Source organism: Poeciliopsis prolifica, unplaced genomic scaffold (genome assembly GCF_027474105.1).
Source record: "Poeciliopsis prolifica strain line A6 unplaced genomic scaffold, Auburn_PproV2 SCAFFOLD046, whole genome shotgun sequence".
Lineage (NCBI taxonomy): Eukaryota > Metazoa > Chordata > Actinopteri > Cyprinodontiformes > Poeciliidae > Poeciliopsis > Poeciliopsis prolifica.
Genome location: NW_026562421.1, coordinates 4,066,154 through 4,086,190, shown reverse-complemented (window position 1 = coordinate 4,086,190; position 20,037 = coordinate 4,066,154). Strand labels below are relative to the sequence as shown.

At 41.6% G+C, this 20,037-nt stretch overlaps 1 pseudogene; it reads left to right on the top strand.

Moving 5' to 3' along the window:
* The first annotated feature begins 619 nt into the window (after positions 1 to 619).
* Positions 620 to 19,532, top strand: LOC129377044 (ephrin type-B receptor 2-like; annotated as a pseudogene).
* The last annotated feature ends 505 nt before the right edge of the window (positions 19,533 to 20,037 follow it).

Genomic DNA, 20,037 nt, shown 5'->3' with positions numbered 1-20,037 from the left:
TCTGATGTGTATTGATCATTTTAACTTAACAAAATGTAATATTTGTTTTTGATTTTCACAACTGTTCGCAATCTGATTTTTTTATGCTTTCAAAGTAAAAGTCTTTGCTCTGCCTTGATGCTGAAATGTGATCAAATATAACAATATGCTCAGTTTAACTTATAATTTGTAATATGTTTATTTTCTCTTTGGACAATATTTTATAAATTGTCACAAATTCAGAAAATAGTCATAAAAATTACAATAAAAAAGTCTATCTATCTATCTATCTATCTATCTATCTATCTATCTATCTATCTATCTATCTATCTATCTATCTATCTATCTATCTATCTATCTATCTATCTATCTATCTATCTATCTATCTATCTATCTATCCATCCATCCATCCATTGTTCATGTCTCCCCCCCTCCCTGCACTTGGTCGCTCCCAGACGGATCGCCGCAGCCGCGGCGGCAGCAGCGATCCCAGCCATGATCCCTTGTGTCGCTGCTGATGATGAGGAGGATGAAGCTCCGTGTTTCTGAATGAATCCGGGGCTCCGCTGCTGCTGCGGCTGCTGGACGGATGCATCGCTTCCTGCCTTCCTTCCTTTCCTCCGTTCGTGCTGTTGTTGCTGCTCGCTCTCTCTGCGCGGGATCTCAGTGATTATGGACGTGCTGTGTTTTCTGTGGATGCTGCCGGCGGTGTGGGCTGTGGAAGGTAAGCCTGTCTGCCTGCACAGACCTGCGCTCCTCTATCTGCTGCTGACATCAGGAGGAAACCTGCAGCGGGAAAACATTCAATGCATTTATTGTTATTACTGCTGCTGTTGTTAATATTATTGATGCTGTCCATGTGAGCCTGCAGCCTGATTTTGTAGGATTTTGGGAGATTCGGGGCCTTCCTGCAGCGATCCTGAAAACTGGACCCAGCAGCTCAGAAAGTAACTCTGTATCAGTTTGGTCCAAATCAGAACCAGCACAAAGCAATTAGAGCTACATTCATTCAGGACTGTACATAAAGTAAAAGAAAATTATAATGAAATTAATTAAAGACTTTCCTACAAACAACACAGTGAAACTAATCAGTATCTGTGAAGAGGGAGATCATGAAATTCGTATCAAACAGCTGCTGGAAGCTTCTTATAATTAAATAATAAGAAATAAAACGTATGTTTCCAATAAAACCTTAAATTATTGTTTAGTTTTGGATAAACTGTTCAGTTGGGTCTCTGGAACATGAATCTGTTTGGTAAAAATCGTTGGTTTTCAGGGAAGGATTGTGTTTGGTAGATTCAGGGATGAACTGTCATAAATCCATAATTAGACCAAATATTTATGGTTTTGTATAGGTGACTGAAAATATGCTTCTGTCTGCAGCACAAGGCGTCAGAGAACTGCTTCTGTTTGAACAGATTCTTAAACACACACACACACACCCACACACACACACACACACACACACACACACACACACACTTATCCAATGTTTCAAACTGTGAAGTTGGTTTAATCAGTTTAAATTGAGGACAAATTCATCAGTGATATAAAGTCCTGTTAGCTCTGCTCATCGTCAGACTATTTGCTTTTTAAAAAGCTAATTTCATGCATTTTTAATTATAAAGGTAGTCCATAACCTGTCAGGTGTTTATTAAAAAATGAAAGGAGTTTTAAGGGCGTTGGTTGCAATAAATCAATTAATCGCAAGACAAATTAAAATGAGATCCATAATTTCCATTTCTCTTTTTTCTCTTTCTACCAAAAACTGGATAATTAAAGTGTTCAGTCTGATCCTTTTAATCTCTTGTTCTGAAGGATAATTTTGCTAAAAATCTCCATGATTCTTTTTATTTGTTGTTTTGCTTATTTATTTTTGGATGTTCAAAATATCCAAAATTAAATGTTCAAATTCAAAATATCTTCCAGTTCCAGTATGAAATGTTCATTTCAATTTAAAGTTTATTGATTTTTGAGAATGTTTTCTTGCATTATTACTATCATATTAGTTGAAAATGGTCTGAAACAATACTATTGTTCATTACAATAACTAATGGGACCATGTGGCTTGTGGGACCATGCCTCACTGATAGGGGGCAGTGCTGAGCCCCAGACGCTCTTCTCTACGCATTGAAAGACTTTATTAAAAGTGTCCTGTCAAGAACTGTTGTCATAAATGTCATTCAGTAAATAATGGCACTTTTAATGCAAAGCTGCATTAAAAGTGCATAAAAAGTCCATTAAAAGTGTTCATGACATGTTGCGACATGTTTATGACGTCAGCCTCATGCAGACTCTTCAGGTGAAACTGAGTCTCTGCAGCTGTTCATCTCCAGTCTGTCTGGTTTGTGAGCTGCTCATGTTTTCTTCTCCATCTGAATGCTGGTTCAGGTCGCAAAATGTGTCACTTCTGAGTTTTTCTGCAGCTTGGTGCCAACCAGCATTTCTTCCATCCCCCTGGATGGGAGTCAGTCTGAATCCTGAAGCCATGATGTTGATGCGCAGCGCTGCTGTTCCTGCACACTGACTGCGTCTCCTTTGCAATGTGCTCAAATCCCTGTCAATATTACGCTAATGTCGGAAAAACAACTTCACAATCGGAAATCACTTGTGAATACATTAATTCAGGTGTTAAGTTACGATCCGTACCTTCAGCTTATTTGCGCTGACGAAATATTTCCGGATTATTCTTAAATTTACAGCAACAAAGTGTAACATATCTATTCATATTAATTTCAATGACTTAATGAATAGTTGGCATAATGTAGCTAAAAGATAAATATAGAAAATTGTGTTGGATGTTAGCTGGTGGTTACCGTCAGTGCGCCCCCTGGTGGACACGATAAAAAGACCCTTATTTTATAATAATCATACATTTATGAGATTGCTAAATGTGTTATGACCAGAAAGAGTCATTTATCACTTTATCTTCTGTCACGTTTGGTTATTATACATTCATTCAGGTGATTTTTCCAGAATCTCAGTGTCCATGAAATGATCATCAGAAAGGATTTTTTATTAACTGATTCCAGTTGCATCTGCGATGAACTACATCTGACAAGGTGTGAATTATAATCTGTCAAATGACCGACGGGCTTCAAATTTTCCCGTCGTTTAAAAAAATAATCGTTCAAATACAGAAATATTCTGTTGGCGCCCCCTGCTGTTGAACTCCTGCTCTAGCGATGGGAAAAAAGTTTTTATTTTTACATTGGAAAAATAAAAACAACTTTGACTCAGCCACAGAAATACCTCAACAGTCAAAACAAAATTAGTATGTAAGCAGTAAGCAAATATTAGATTGTTAAACTGAGTAATTATTGGCTCGGTGGAAACGCCGCTGCTGACTTTGAGTGGTTGCTTGTCGTGCCTGCTGCACCTCACCATGCGTTTCTCTGCAGCCCTCTGGGGCGGCCATGTCTGCTGCTGTGGATCCTGGTCTTGTGCTCCAGACTGATGAGATTCATTGTAACATTTCTGTTCGTTGTGTGCCAGGAGGAGTGCATGAAATCAACTTAAATGGCTTCTTGGGACACGTTTTGTGCAAACATGCAGAATCAGGACACAACAGAGAGGCTGTTCTCATCCTGGAGGTTTTATTATTTTGTGTGCTGATGAATAATCCATGTGGAGGTAAAAAGGAGTGAAACACAAACTCATTTCAGCATCATTATATTGGTTTTCTTATGTTTTTGGAACATGAGAAAATTTTTTAAAGAAAAGCCAATAACCCAAGATTCACAAAAAAACCTAAATGTCCAGATATTGTGTTCAAATCTTCTGTCAGTGTTTTGGTTTGGATAAAGATGTTCTGATAGGAATGACCTCATCGTCCACTGATGCATCAGTTTCACTGTAGCATTTATTCACTCAAGCATATTTTCTTTCCCAACGGGATCAGTAGCTTTAGTCCATGTTATTTCTTCTCACTCAATCTCTAGTGGACAATCTCCAGAACCCACTGGTGTGTGAGATTTTCCCAACAGCTCTGCAAAATGTCCAGACAATTAGTGATTCATGCAACATTAGCCTGAGATATTCCAGAGGATTTCTATGACTGAGTGAGCTGATTCAGGCTTGATTGCATTAAAAATTCTCGTTACATAATCAATCGCATTTCTTCTGAGGCGGAACCTTTGTATGAGCGTTTCTGGTTCGCCTGTTAACGTGACACACAGGCTACATCCGCTAACAGCAGCGAGGAACGAAGTGGCTTCCTGCGGCCCGCTAGCGCCTCCATCTGTTTGGACGCTGGAAAAATGATTGTTGCATCAAGTTGTGCTAACAGGAGTTAGCCTATCAGTTAAGCTGTTTTAAAATAGCATCTCAGTGCTAAACATGGAGCAGCTAATGCTAATGTTAGCATCCATGTTTAGAAAGGAAGAATTTTGCTCCAAAAACCTGAAGAACAGATTAAAAACTTTAAATATCTTCATTATTCTCCAGCTCTTGTCTGTTTATTCATTCAGCTGCAGAAAGCAAATGGAAATACTCTAAATTTTTTATGCAAAAAAGAAAAACTTGTTAGTTTTGTCCAAATTTTTAGCTTATTAAAATCAATGCAATTATTCAATTAAAATTAACACATAAATTTCCTGATCCTAATATAAATGCTTATTGTGAAGTGCTGGGATTTGCTATTCCTGCTCCAAAGATGCTGCAGGATATAAAATAAGATTTATTATCTTTATTAGTTGGAAGTTACTTGAGGGAAGTTTATGATTTGATTTATTCATTTCTGCCAACATATTTTTTGTTATTAATGTCGTGATCCTGGATTGTTTGGGTTTTTCTGTCTTTGTATTTTGGTCATTTCCTTCCTTTTGCTTTGCTTCCTTTGTTTTCTCTAAATCATATTTCTGCATCTCGGCTGCAGCTACTCAGCAACATGTGGAGGATTTTATCTCCCAGCAGTAAAATGTGTGCAGATCTTTGCTCATTGAGGCCATGATATGAAACAATCAATCCTGAGTTTTATTGCTGAAGAGATAAAAGCTGACATCACTGCTCGGTTTCTTAGCATGTTTGTCGTCATGATGAGTTTTTCCAATGAGCCGCGTGGCGTTGGGAGCTAACAGTGTGACGGGTTTGCAGGGAGTTTTATGATGTGTCTTTGTTGGTTTGATCTATCATGACATATATTATGTGATGCAGCCTAGTAGGATTATGTGTGCTGGGCTTAGTTGGCCCACTCTCTCCTCCTCTTTGGCCTACTTTTACTGAATGATGCAGGGGGACAGAAGCACAAGAGCGCCCTCTACATCCAGGCAGCAGAACTGCAGGAACAGATGGAGCCAGTTGGAAGAATCAAAGCTAATTAACTACAGTCTGCAGGAAAAAAGAAACTATAAAAGTCATGCATTTCTAATGTTTATAGTATAAAAGCAAACATATTTTACAAATCCAAGTCTTTGTGGAGCAAGCTAGGTTTTGTCAAGTTGATATAAAACAGTTTATATAAAAGTTTAGCATGGATTCCTGGTATTTCAAGTGATTTCCAGCTGTTTCTTCTGTCTGTACTGCTGGGAATGAGAACCAGCTCTCATAAATATGCAGCAGAAAGGAGAACTTCAGACACTTATGCACCTCGTTTCTCCATCTTCCACTAGAAGCTCCTGCTGTGCTGAGAACCACATGCATTTTAAATGTGGAACAGCAGCAGCCTCCTTCATTATTAACACACATTCACTCGTGTGTTTAATTCTCCTTCCCTCTGATTATGACGGATTTGTTACTGCATGTCATGTGCAGCTTGGGAACATTTCCAAACATTCACACACGAGAATATTTGTCCAAAGCTTCAGATCCCGATGAGTGTTTTTACATTTTTCATCAGGAGTTTATTCCGATTTCATTCTGCCACAAACAGTTAGAGCGAGTCACGTACAATTAGTGTCAAGTCAGCTGAATTTAGTTTTATTAGTGCCTGGGGTTAGCAATGGCTTCACGACTCTCTTTAACCGACTCAAACCCTCTGAACTGCAGAGAGGAGAAAACTAGAAAGTAACATGAAAAGAAAAAGAAAAATCAAAGTATTTCTACTTTGATGCATCATTTAGTCAAAGTATTTTCCAACAAAATTATAAAAACTTTTTTTTTCTAAATGAATCCAGCTCCAGTAGAGTTGGAGAAACTTTCCACCCACCAATTCAAAGTAAAATACTAGAAGTGATTTTTCTTTTAAGTCAACTTACTATTTTCAGTTAAATTCCATTTTGCAGTGTAGTATCTTAATTTATCATTTTATTTCCCATAAATGGGATTATGGACAACAGAAAAATCTTTAAATTACTGTTTAATTAGGGCTGAAATGATTAATAGTATTAATTTGATTAATCATAATTAATCGATTAATGAAATATTTGTCAACTAATTTAGTAATTGTATAATCGCTAAGTAGAGTATGAAGCCTACTTGCTGAAAAAACATCAGACTTATAGAAGTAATTAAGCTAAAATGGAACAAACAAAACAAACATTTTAAATAATGTATCAATAAAACATTTTAAAATATACAGAAATCCTCAAATTTCAGTTTTAGCTTCAGACAGTTCAAATTCTGTAAAAAAAAAAATCTCCTTTTATTTTAGGTGTCCAATTATTAATGATTAATATCAGTAGAACAATTGGTCAATATTTGCCATCTTGTTGTTTGTACCAAACCTCCAGAATAAATCCTGGGTTCACAAACTTGGATCTTCAATACGGAGAGTTTAGAAACTCAACGTAAGTTGGTGACGTCGTGAAAACGTGATGATTTGTGTCTGCACACCAGGCTGTGCTGCAGCCACTGTGCTGCAGCACTGCTTGCTGCAGGAAGCTGTAGCAGAGAGGAGAGGAAAACTTTGGTGCATCTAAAATCTCAGCTTCAGTGTTGGAGCAGAAGCTGCAGACAAGCTGCAGACCCTCCTGGAGTTGCAGACCTTCCAAGCTGCAGACCCTCCTGGAGTTGCAGACCCTCCAAGCTGCAGACCCTCCAAGCTGCAGACCCTCCTGGAGCAGAAGCTGCAGCCGCAGTGCCTCTGAAGTGACTTTTTCTTTCAAAAATAGAAAACGTGAATTAACGCCACATTAAAAAGTGTTGCTACATGTGATTTCAATGCAATTTTCTCCAATGAGTCATTGATAAAGGCACCGTAATGGAAGCTACTAACATTAAAAACACAGTAAGCTTGAAGCAGTTGGGGAGTTTTGAACTGTGAGGGCGAATAGATTAATTTGAAATGTGCTGCAGGTCAGCGCTGGTGGCCTCTTTGTTCCTGCCTAACTGTGGCTCTGACACCTGGCTCTCCACTCGCTCCCTGCTCCTCATTAAGCGCTGCTGACGCTAACATGAAGCGATCACCCGGAAAAATGGGCCATTTGGTTGCAACTGCTCACATTTTAGCATCGCTCCGATCAGCCAAACCCTGCCAGTCATTTCCCAAAGAAACTCAAATTGTTTCAGTTTGAGCTTCTTTCATTTTGCCGAACCAAAAAAACAAAACTGTAATTGGAGACAACAAGATAATCAACATTTAACCTTTAACAGGAAATAATCATGAGAAATGTTGTGTGCAGCAGGAACCCAGCAGTTAGTGAGACTCAAACTTCAGCATCGTGTTTTCAAAGCTGCAGCAGAGACTAAAAATCACAATCACTTCATCCTGTGTGGTTTGGTCAGAGGAGCTGCTCTGCTGCTCACAGCATTTAGCAAAACAGCCTAATAAGCAATAAATCAATTAATTGCACTATAAATTCAAACGAGCTCAATAATTTCTTTTTTTTTCCATTTTCTTTCTATTTTTCTACCAATAACTGGGCGATAAAACTCTTCTTTATTTGGACAGTTTTTTTTTTTAGAAACTTTATAATTCATTTCATTTTTCTTTCTGTTGTTTTTCTATTTGGGTATTTAAAATGTCTTCTAGTTCCAGAGTTACATATTCAGTAGGATTTAAAGTTTATTGATCTTTCAAAATGTGTTTTTCATCATTATGCCTTTACCATCATATTACTAGAAAAAAATATTATCGTTTATTGCGATAACTAATTTATTGTAAATTAGTTATCGTCCTGCTTTCACTGAAAGTGAAAGCAGGACACTATGGCCCTTGATGGGGTGACACTACAGGAAGTAAAGAGCATCCCTGGCGGTGTGAATGTGTGAAACGTCAGTTGTGTACGTCATTTCAGATGTCTTTGTTCATCACCTTATTTGCCTCTATGAAGGTTTATTCTGTTGGGCTTACTATGTACTGCTTAATGTGTAAATTATGTAGTCTCTCTGACCCACACAAACATGGGGCCATATTTATGTTGTTCTGTTGCTGTTAGAGCGCCACCAATTGGCCTGGCGGACCTACTGCAGTGTTTTCACGTTTTTTTTACAAAACGTTCATCTGCGTGCAGACAGAACCACATTTTGCTTCTTAATTATGTGATCCATATTAAAGGTCCAGTTGTTCATATTTTAGTTTTTTATCCATCCAATAAACAGTTGAAGGAACAAAAGAAGTTGATTTCTTCACAATCTTCTTCTCCTTTTGTGTTTTCTGCAGAGGTTCTGATGGATTCAACCACAGCAACAGCAGAACTGGGCTGGACCATCTTCCCATCACAAGGGGTGAGACAAACAGGGACACAAAGTGGATCTGAATGATCAATAACATTTATCGGTCTGTTTGTGTTTCCGTGTCAGTGGGAGGAAGTGAGCGGCTATGACGAACACATGAACACCATCCGAACCTACCAGGTCTGCAATGTGTTTGACAGCAGCCAGAACAACTGGATCCGGACCCGGTTCATTGCGCGCCGCGGCGCGCAGCGCATCCACGTCCAGATGAAGTTCTCAGTGCGGGACTGCAGCTCCATCCCCAACGTCCCCGGCTCCTGCAAGGAGACCTTCAACCTTACTACTACGAGTCGGACTCCGACGTGGCCAGCAAGGCGTTCCCGGCCTGGATGGAGAACCCGTGGGTGAAGGGTGGACACCATCGCGGCCGACGAGAGCTTCTCCCAGGTGGAGCTGGGAGGACGCATCATGAAGATCAACAGCGAGGTGCGAAGCTTCGGGCCCGTTTCTCGTCAGGGATTCTACCTGGCGTTCCAGGACTACGGCGCTTGCATGTCCATCATCGCCGTCAAGGTGTTCTACAGGAAATGTCCGCGGGTGATCCAGAACGGCGCGGTGTTCCCGGAGACTCTGTCCGGAGCGGAGAGCACCTCCCTGGTGGCGGCCCGGGGAGTGTGCGTCCCCAACGGGGAGGAGGTGGACGTCCCCATCAAGCTGTACTGCAAACGGGGACGGGGAGTGGATGGTCCCCATCGGCCGCTGCATGTGCAAGGCCGGGCACGAGGCGCTGGAGAACGGCACACTGTGCCAAGGTAAGGTCAGAGGGCATTTCCTTAAAGGGGCAGTGCCAGGGGTTCTCCAGGCACAGAGCGCCATTTTATGGCATAGTCAAGTAACTATATTACCTTTAGTTGTTTCAAATATCAAATGTGATGTAAGTTTAACTTCTTAACTCCTTGAAATTAGGACCCTGTCTCTTTAAGAACTCCTGCTGTTTCCTCTGTTAACCCTTTGACATCATGTTTGAACTAAGCAGCAGCTCCAGCAGGTGTTTGCTAACTGCTGCTGACTAGTCTGAAGGAGCGGAGTGGGGAGGAGCTGCGCCCCGGAGGCGGGACCGCGTCCACACATGGAGATGAAGGATTTCTCAAACTTGCATGAAAGAATCAAAATCTAGTTTTGTTTTTGATGAAGGAGAAACATGATAACATATAAGTTGATTTTACATGATACTGTCCCTTTAAGATTATGCCCTGAATCTTTCATAACTTTCTTTATTTTTTCTGCTGAATCGGGACATTATGCATTATAAACATTTTGAACAACACGAATGTGACTCCACCAATTACAGCTGTGATGTTTGTCGCTATGGCAATGGTACCGCCTGAACGACCCAAAGCACCAAAATCATCAGGTCAAAAGTGAGAAAATTAGGAAAATGAGTTTCCATAGAAACTTGCTGAATTCACCGTGTTCGAGATGTCAGACTGATGGCGGTAAAATCAGTCATTGTCAAAAACTGATTCCTTGGCAATAATTAACAATGTGATATTTATTTCGTAACAGGGATTTTCCCATCATGCAATAATGTTTCTGCAGTTTGTCAGTGTAGGATCTGTTTGCTGCCGCTGAGTGTGAAGTTTACAGGATTTACAGTTTGATTATAATTAAAACAAACATTTTTCTGCCGCTTCCTTCTGCTCCTTTCGTCTCACATTCCAACATGCTGAGGTTATGGAAAGCGACAGCATCTGTCGGGGTCTCTGTAACTGTCATGCTGATGAGCTGACCTTTGTCAGACGCAGACATGAGCAGGCCTTATGCTTTCTGGAGAAACAAACAGAAATATAGTTTTCAGAACATGTCAAGCGCTGATGTGTGTCTGGACGGATTTTCCTTCCTGTTCCTTCTCCAGCTTGTGTATCGGGTTTCTTCAAAGCTGCTCAGGGAGATGAGAAATGCCTGCAGTGTCCCATAAACAGCCGAACCATCAGCGACGGCGCGACCAGCTGCATCTGCCGGAACGGCTACTACCGCGCCGACCCCGACCCGCCCAGGATGCCCTGCACCAGTACGTAAACACAGCGGGAGTCACAGAGCAGCGCTCAGCACGCTACGTTACACTGATGATGATGATGATGATGATGATGATGATGGTGAATGAGTTACATTTACTTATTTTTGCTACTTTTATTCTGAAGTATCTTTACTTTTACTTGAGGGAAGTTTCTGGATTTTCTGATTGAAAAACAACCAAAAACAGGCAACAGCTGCAGTTTAATAACTTTTTTTAAAAAATAAAAGTCTTTGTTACTTCTATGAATTATTGTCACCTTAAAATACCAACATTTCCATTTAACTTTGGGTCCGTCTCATGATTAATATTTTAAAATATTAACTGACTGATCATCTGACCAGTTACTCAGAGCTTCACTTTTTACCAAATACTTTCTAAAAATAGGAATGATGATTCTAATGATCAGAGCTGGTTAATTATGAGACATAACTGGACTGAGCCAACAGTTGCAGACGTCTTGTAGACCATCATGTGAGGACGTTCAGCCGGTTTGCTGCTCTGCCCTCCAGCGGTTCCTTCAGCGCCGCAGCGGGTCATCTCCATGGTGAATGAAACGTCGGTGAGGCTGGAGTGGAGCCCGCCGCTGGAGAGCGGCGGCCGAGAGGACGTCGTCTACAACATCATCTGCAAGAGCTGCGACAGCCGGCGGGGCGGCTGCACCCGCTGCGGAGACAACGTCCAGTTTGTCCCGCGGCAGCTGGGCCTGACGGACACCGCCGTCCGCATCAGCGACCTGCTGGCTCACACCCAGTACACCTTTGAGATCCAAGCTGTGAACGGAGTGTCTGACCAGAGTCCGTATTCGCCGCAGTTCACGTCCGCCAACATCACCACCAACCAGGCTGGTTAGTGAACGTCTTTCAAATCTGTTTCATCCATCAAGATCCACTGGGAGAGAAGAAAAACTACTCTTCCTGTCAGGAACTTGATCTTCTGTCACAAATGGGAGTTGAGATGCTGGTGCTTCTCCATGCAGACAAATGATTCCATTCACCTTTGACATATACGACACCATCATATGCATAAAAAGTCGAGTGCAGTTGTTCCACTAATCAGCTCATTTATCCTTAACTGGCAGAGCTAATTGTAGCTAAACATGGACGCTGAGCACACAGAGGGTCTTTCTGTGGCTTTGTCACATTTTCTATCTAACTTATCATCTTTTTTCAGCACCGTCTGCAGTGTCCCATCATCCACCAAGTTAGCAGCACTCCCTCCAGCATCACCCTGTCCTGGTCTCAGCCCGACCAGCCGAACGGCGTCATCCTGGACTATGAGCTCCAGTATTACGAGAAGGTACAAACGTCTTTCCCTGCAACACGGAGTTTCAGCTTCTGAACGGGGAGCAGTGGCGGGTTGAACCGTTTTGTCTGTTTCAGAACTTGGCCGAATGGAACTCGACTCTGACGAGGAGTCAGACCAACACAGTCGTCTTCGGGCCCTGAAGCTGGAACCATCTACGTCTTCCAGGTCCGAGCGCGAAACTGTCGCTGGATTTGGAAGCTTCAGCGGCAAAATGTACTTCCAAACCATTACTACGGGTAAGAGCTCCTGAAACCCTGTAATAGCCACAGATTGTGGGTTTAATTGGTTTTCCTCTTGTTGGATTTCTAATCAATCAAAACACTGAAATCCTCTAATTCATTTCTGGCCTCAGGCGCTGACCCATCAGGGTCGGGCATTTAATTCAAGCCAGAATCTGGAGGTCAGATTGTGAGAATCTTTGCAACATGATGGAGGATGAGAGTCTTTCTGGGTCGCAGGCGGCGGACGGTGGAAGCAGACAGTCTGGCTGGCCAACAGACGCTGCATTTTCAGTCAGCTCCAGGTTTACCTTTGTCTGTTTTTGTTGTGTAGAAGAGTATACTCAGCATCCAGGACAAGCTGCCTCTCATCATCGGTCGTCTGCAGCAGGAGTCGTCTTCATCATCGCCATGACTGTTGTCATTATCGTTTGTCGCAGGTGAGGAATATTTGATGGTACAGGTAAATAAACTCAGGCAAACAGTTGTTATTACAGTAAGAACCAGTGAGCTATACTCTAAATGCATCTAATTTTCTCTCCGTGCCATTTAAACACATTGATTTTATTTGTAGAAGCTCTTTACCCTACAGATCTTTGTTTTTCCTCGTCAGGAGAAGTTCAGACCGACCAGAATCAGAGTACTCTGACAAAACTGCAGCATTACACCAGCGGCCACAGTGAGCAGCTCCTTCTGTCTTCTGTCCCGTCCAACAGCTGTAGCGATTACAAGCCGTCTCTAGCTTCTCCGTTTCTCTCCATGACAGTTTCCCAGGAGGAGATCTACATTGATCCTTTCACATATGAAGATCCCAATGAAGCTGTGAGAGAGTTTGCCAAAGAGATCGACATTTCCTGTGTCAAGATAGAGCAGGTCATTGGGCAGGTAAGAATCAGAAACACAATGTTGAGGATGAACTGGAATCTTTTCACAGTCTGAGATCTTAGTGAAATACCTCTTTGTCCTTTTTCAAACTGCCAACTCGTCTCTCTGATAGGGGAGTTTGGGAGGTGTGCAGTGGAAACCTGCGGCAGCCTGGGAAGAGGGAGATGCTGGTGGCCATCAAGACGCTAAAGGCGGGCTACACTGAGCGCCAGAGGCGGGACTTCCTGAGTGAGGCGTCCATCATGGGCCAGTTTGACCATCCGAACATCATCCATCTGGAGGGGGTGGTGACAAGAGCAGCCCAGTGATGATCATCACAGAGTTCATGGAGAACGGATCCTGGACCCTTTCTGGGGTAACGCTGCCACATCGCACACACGATACCACCATGAGCAGCGTTAACTCGCCCTGCGTTCATGATGACCTGTAAGACTCAGCGACACATTTCATGCATGAAGCTTTATGCTTCCTGCATGAACAGTCTGTGTGGAAATAGATGCTGACACAACTTTAGAAACATTTATACTCTGTGGTTTGTCGTCTCTGCAGCCCATAAATTTACCATCAGCATCTTAAGGTGTTTTCACGCCAGACAGTCTGGTAGACTATGTTCGATTGGTCCAAGCACACATTCACACTGAACTGCAGAGACAAATGGATTGTAGTTGGATTCAAATGGACCAAATGTAACTGGTGTGAATGCACCATGAGACACTTGCCTTTAGGCAACTGTGGTGCTTTTATAAGGTAATCAATCTGACTTCACAGCGATGACACATTCAGAGTAAATGTATGTAATTGTTCTCTTTCCAAAAGCAAAACGATGGGCAGTTCACGGTGATCCAGCTGGTGGGGATGCTGCGCGGCATCGCAGCAGGAATGAAATACCTCTGTGAGATGAACTACGTCCATCGAGACCTGGCTGCCAGGAACATCCTGGTGAACAGCAACCTGGTGTGCAAAGTGTCCGACTTTGGCCTGTCGCGCTTCCTGGAGGACGACACGTCCGACCCGACATACACCAGCTCTTTGGTGAGTCCTCACCGAACAGCCACAGCGCCTGTGATGAATTCATTTTCAATTGGTGGCAAATTTCCTACGTCCTTCGTCCCTAATAGGGAGGGAAGATCCCTATTCGGTGGACGGCTCCCGAGGCCATTCAGTACAGGAAGTTCACCTCCTCCAGTGACTGCTGGAGCTACGGCATCGTCATGTGGGAGGTGATGTCATACGGCGAGCGGCCATACTGGGACATGAGCAACCAAGATGTGAGTAAATCCCAGCTGGAGATCAATACAGAAAGTGTTGGTCATATTTAACAGTTCAAAGTGCTTTACATCATGAAAACATAAAAACATCATTTGGCATTACGTTACATCATCAATACAGAAAATATGTTGGTCAATGTTTCAGTTATTATTAGTCAGAAGTGACTCAAAACAGATGGGATTTAGATTGAGTCTCGATTTAAAACAGCTGAAACAGCTTCATGTTCTGGATGCCAAGCAGAACCAGAACCAGGAGACCTGAGAGGTCCAGAAGATTTGTGATGTGTTTGAGCAGAGTGGTGTGAATTTCCACCCATGTTTGGGCTTTTGCAGGTGATCAATGCCATAGAGCAGGACTACAGGCTGCCGGCGCCGATGGACTGTCCGAGCGCGCTGCATCAGCTGATGCTCGACTGCTGGCAGAAAGATCGCAACAACCGGCCCAAATTCACGCAGATCGTCAGCACACTGGACAAGATGATCCGCAACCCCAACACCCTCAAGACCACAACGCCGCTGTCATCATGGTAGCAGACAGACTCTTCACGCCCTGACCGGCCTGATCACTAATCACTGATCACTAATCACTGATCACTGATCACTGATCACTGATCACTGATCACTGATCACTGATCACTAATCACTAATCACTAATCACTGATCACTGATCTCTGATCATTGATCACTAATCACTAATCACTGATCACTGATCACTGATCTCTGATCTCTGATCACTGATCACTAATCACTTATCACTGATCTCTGATCACTGATCACTGATCTCTGATCACTGATCACTGATAACTGATCTCTGATCACTGATCTCTGATCACTGATCACTGATCACTGATCACTGATCACTGATCACTAATCACTAATCACTGATCACTAATCACTGATCACTGATCACTGATCACTGATTACTGATCTCTGATCACTGATCACTAATCACTAATCACTAATCACTGATCACTGATCACTGATCACTGATCTCTGATCACTAATCTCTGATCACTGATCACTGATCACTGATCACTGATCTCTGATCACTGATCTCTGATCACTGATCACTGATCACTGATAACTGATCACTGATCACTGATCTCTGATCTCTGATCTCTGATCTCTCATCACTGATCTCTGATCACTAATCACTGATCACTGATCACTGATCACTAATCACTAATCACTGATCTCTGATCTCTCATCACTGATCTCTGATCACTAATCACTAATCACTGATCACTAATCACTAATCACTGATCACTGATCTCTGATCACTGATCACTAATCACTAATCACTGATCACTGATCTCTGATCACTGATCTCTGATCACTGATCACTAATCACTAATCACTAATCACTGATCACTGATCACTGATCACTGATCTCTGATCTCTGATCACTAATCACTAATCACTAATCACTGATCACTAATCACTAATCACTGATCACTGATCTCTGATCATTGATCACTAATCACTAATCACTGATCACTGATCACTGATCTCTGATCTCTAATCTCTCTTCTGTTCTGGGTTTTTTGCACCAGTGTTCACTTGCCTCTGCTGGACCGCAGCACCCCGGACTTCACCTCCTTCAGCACGGTGGACGAGTGGCTGGAGGCCGTCAAGATGGGCCAGTACAAGGAGAACTTTGCCAACGAAGGCTTCGGCAGCTTCGACGTGGTTTCTCAGATGACCATGGAGTACGCTGGTTTCCTCTCTTACATCACACGATTCAGATGGATTCATTGACGCTGAAACACATACAGTATACAACAAACATGTATTCAGATCAAATTTACGTGTAGAAGGACGTTCCCGTTAAATCCACAGGAAAGAGGGTTAAAATATTAAAGGTGGGACAGGAAATAACTGCAGCTAATTTTAAAATGCTGCACAAATACGACTACATTTATTAGAAACAAAGGATTTTCTGGAACTACTGGACTTTATTTTACAGAATAAAGAGAAGTGAAAGGACATGCAGCCCAGAGTTCAGGAATATAATAAAATTAAAATATTGAAATGAGATGATCGATATTAGTGCAGTTTTTCTAAAAACGGGCTAAAAATATTCATTATTTAATTAAGTTATAACTCCCCACCCAGTGTGTTTCGCAAATAGCGGAGATGCAGTTGGCTGCTTTAATTGGCTTCAATTAGCTGCAAGACGGTTGAGACTCTTATTGTGAAGGGGTTAGTATGCTTCTGTACATTTTATAACTTTAGTTTGTAAAATGGCCGTGCTTTACGCACAAAACGATTATTGTAGTTATTGATTACTCTATAAATCATTCTGATGTTTAATTGTATTTAAAATTTGACACTTTCTGCAGATTTTTATTGAATGCAGAACTTAAACCCGGTGAAACTGAAACTGCCACTTCATGTTTTGGACAAATTCGCAGCCGAAATTTTTATGTATATTCTAAATGCAAAATGTGTTTATTTGTACAGTTTTGGCTTAATTGGTGTGTTGCGGGTCTTGTTCTTTCAGCAGTTTACCTTTTTGATTGTGTTCACAATGAATCTATTTTTAAGTGTCATGAATGGATTAATAGGATTAATGGCTTCAGCCCGAACCCTCATATCGCTCTTCCTGCCTCAGGGACATCGTCAGGATAGGTGTGACGCTGGCCGGCCACCAAAAGAAGATCCTGAACAGCATCCAGTCTATGAGGGCGCAGATGAACCAGATTACCTCAGTGGAGGTGTGATTCCACGGACCCGTCCACTCGGGCTTTGCTCACCGCAGGAGGCCAGCGTCCTCCAGAACTTCTGAGGAGAGCCAACAGCATCCATCCAAACTGTGACCTCACCGAACCTCCCTACAGACTCCACCCGTTCGGGTCCGTCGCTCGGCAGCGCAGAAACGTCGGCTCGTTGTCGTGGCAGGTGCTGCGTTCAGGTAACGGTGCATTCAGGGGCTTCGAGTTGCAGTCAAGCTGCGGCCGTTTGAGATGATGCGCTCTGTTTCCACTCAACACCTCCACCACTGAGAAATCGTCCAACATGACCTGGCAGTTCCAGTTTCAGGTCGACTTGATCTCATCGGACCTCATGTGGTGCTTTTGGTGGCAGATGGACTTCGAGGCCTTAGACATCACAGACAATCAGCTGAAGGGAACATCTGGACTGACTGACATCTGTCTCTTCACTCCTCCGGCTCTTTTTCTACCAATAAGATTCCCCGACTGTTGGTTTGGCATTGTGGATGAGGGCAGTTTTCAGCTTTTGGATGATATTTATTTTAATATTTAAAGGGGCAGTACTATGTAAAATCTCTCTCTTTTTTACTCTTACATCATGTGATAATGTTATTCCCTCATCAAAATCAAACCTGGAGTGTTAATTTAATGCTTTAATATCCATGGCCACCATTCAGCTGTGCGTGGGTAGAACTAGCCCCGCCTTTGAGGTGTAGCTCCTCCCCTTTCAGCTCCTTCAGACTAGCCAGCAGCAATTAGCAAACACCTGATGGAACAGCTGAGCTCCTTACAGGAGCTGCTTCTCAGAGCAACATTGTTAAAAGGCTTAATAGAGGAGCCATGTTGGGATGACTTCCTGGAGGCGGAGCTTCAGAAAGGAGTTTTTAAAGAGACACACGCCCAATTTCATGGCATTAAACTGAGAAGTCAAATTTCTTTTAAGTTATATTTGATATATAGCATTTTGATAACAATCGAAGTTAACATAGTTGGTTTATTCAATAAATAAATGCACTATGTGGCTGGAAAACATGGTACTACCCCTTTAATCTTAAATCCTGCAGGAACATATCAATAATTTAAACTCTTAGATGCACCTGCCTGCATGAGCCACAGGAAAAAAAACAGTTTTATACAAAAACACGTCTTAGACAGGCTGGTTAAACTTCAGTACTTTTTGCTGCTTATTTCCTTTTTTTATCTTCTTCTAACCAAAACTCTTCCTGGTTCAACTTACTGAATTAGTTTTATTCACTCTGCTGATTCCTAATTACACACAGCTCACAACAGAGACGTTCACTTCAGTCCTCCGTTAATTTGAGTTAAAAGTCGTATTTATATCCATTCCCGTTCATCTGATGCTAAAAAAAACTGATTTAGGTTGATAATTTAAGGCAAGGCGTCTGCAACCCTCATTAACACACAACTGTTTGGTTTCATTTATGAAGATAATATCTTACTTTCTATATTTATGGCTGTCATTCTCGATTTATGTTTTTCTTCTGGCACTTTTTTACCATTGATTTTTATTTATTTATGTTTTTTTTAATTAAACAAATAAATAAAGTCATAATAATATGAGATCAAGTGATAATTTTCTGAGAAATCCTCCATGAAACTGCGTCAAAATTAGGAATGTTGAACAAGTTACACTTGGCATTCCTGTTACAAATACAGAAATACTTAATTTTTTAAAACAACAGAGTGAAATTATCATAACTTTTAAATGATTTTAAAGAAAGAGCCACACAGATTTGCTGAACCGTTCAGGTTTTGAGAACTCCAGAAGCTTTTTACTCATTAAAACATTTTTCTTCTCGTGATTTTACATTTAAATCGTTACATGTATGTCTTTTTGCAGCACTAAATGAATTTTTGAATTGTGAAGTTGCAGACTCCTGGTCTAAGGAAACCATAGATTGGCTGCAGTTCTTGATCCTGAGCAACACAGGGCAGCAGTGGAGAGTACGCGCAGATTTTTAGTTTTCTTGCCACCCCTGATCTGATGGCACCCAGGACACAGAGCCATATAACCCATGTCGAGAAGAGCCACTGCCTCCTTCATAGAAACTGGGAGCTGGTTCCACAGAAAAGCTCGACCTCTAACCACCTGAGAAAGTCAGCAGGAAACCTGCAGTCGTTTGACATGAAGTTTGGTCATTCAGGGCAGAAGAAGAAGAAAATCTGTCATGTTCTAGTTTTTGTGCTTTTCTCTTTTGGTGAAAATGGTGTAAAAAATAAAAAGTGGTCCTGGGAACCGGTTATTCAGTCTGATGGGTTGAAATGAGTCCACACATGCAGACTGTGGTTCTGCAGGAGCCGGCCTCCATCCTAGCTTCACATTTCCAAATTTCTTCTAGAAACTTTTGACAAGATCTTCTTTTTCTCATTAATGTTTTACTTTTGGAGCTCAGTATTTTTTAAAAACTTGTTTTTTTTGGTGAAAATTTCTGATATTTATTTGCAAATGTCATGTTTTTAGCAGACATTCACTCCTTTTTTAATCTGCTATAGCATTAATACACCATCTCAGAAAAACCTGCCATCCTTGGTCATGTTGTGATAACATGAACACAAAACTCTCTTTCCAAACAGGAAACATGCAGCTGATGCCTACATTCATCAGAAAATAAGCTTTTGTTAAAATTTAAGTGAAAAGGGAACAAACTACATTAAAATGACTGAGTTTTGCATTTATACCTCAAAGAACTGAAATGATTTTCCTGGTTCATGTAACATGTAATCAAATCTCTGTTTTCTCTCAGATATTTAGAATGTCAAAGCTCTTCCTCCTGTGCAATTTGCACAAAATGTATGGAAGAATAATCCTGTCAAAAAAAAAAAACAAAAGCATGCATTTTCTGTTCTGGAGCAGAAATTCTTATATTTATACTCAGAAAGTTTGCTGCTCTCGCTCCAAACTCTGAAGTCTCTGAAAATAAATCCTGATTTCCTGCAAACACACAATGAGAAGCATCGAATCTCTCAGAATGCAAAAGTCACTTCATCAGGAGTGAACTTTGAAAACTGCCATAAAA